Source organism: Terrapene carolina, unplaced genomic scaffold, assembly GCF_002925995.2.
Source record: "Terrapene carolina triunguis isolate 2854851 unplaced genomic scaffold, T_m_triunguis-2.0 Scaffold425, whole genome shotgun sequence".
NCBI lineage: Eukaryota > Metazoa > Chordata > Testudines > Emydidae > Terrapene > Terrapene triunguis.
In genome coordinates, this window is record NW_020664776.1 from 130,355 (window position 1) to 131,005 (window position 651).

General features: G+C 49.8%; 1 non-coding gene across 1 annotated transcript; it reads left to right on the forward strand.

Annotated features, from left to right (window-relative positions):
• The first annotated feature begins 316 nt into the window (after nucleotides 1–316).
• TRNAT-AGU lies at nucleotides 317–390 on the forward strand. Its single transcript has one exon. It is a non-coding gene; the product is annotated as a tRNA-Thr (tRNA).
• The last annotated feature ends 261 nt before the right edge of the window (nucleotides 391–651 follow it).

The following is a 651-nucleotide window of genomic DNA, read 5'->3' on the forward strand; positions in this document are numbered from 1 at the left end:
CTGGGAGTGGGGTGGGGGAGCTGATGGGGGTGGCTGACATATTACTGTGGCTCTTTGGCAATGTACATCGGTAAATTCTGGTTCCTTCTGAGGCTCAAGTTGGCCACCCCTGCACTATATGATCACAGTGGCTGGTGGGAGAAGTGCATGTTAGAAGCCCTCTGTCAACTCAGCTGTGGTTTTCTGGGCACAGAGAGCCAGACACCTCAAGGTCCCCATGTCTTGGGGGAATTAGGGAACATCTGTTCTTCTTTGGAAAGTGACGATCTTGTTGTGGATCATCAAGTGGAACACTTGAGAGCAGTATTTCGAGGCAGGCAGCATAGCTTAACTGGCTAAAGCACCTGTCTAGTAAACAGAAGATCCTGGGTTCAACTCCCAGTGGTGCCTTGTTGTATGGCTTCTGTCTCCTCTGCTCACATTTTCCTGTGCCTTTCTAGGAAACAGAAGAGACCTCCCTGGGTAATCCAAGTAACTACTTGCTAAGGAAAAGGCTTCTTTGGAAAGAAGCATTGGAAAGAATCAAGTCACAAGCCTGGAGTTGATGAAAAGGCTGCTGTGACTGGCATTGGCAAGGCGGTTGCTTCGACTGCAATTGCTGCAACACGAGAGCCTGTGCCACACGTTCTTGTGATTCGCTGGGGATGTCTC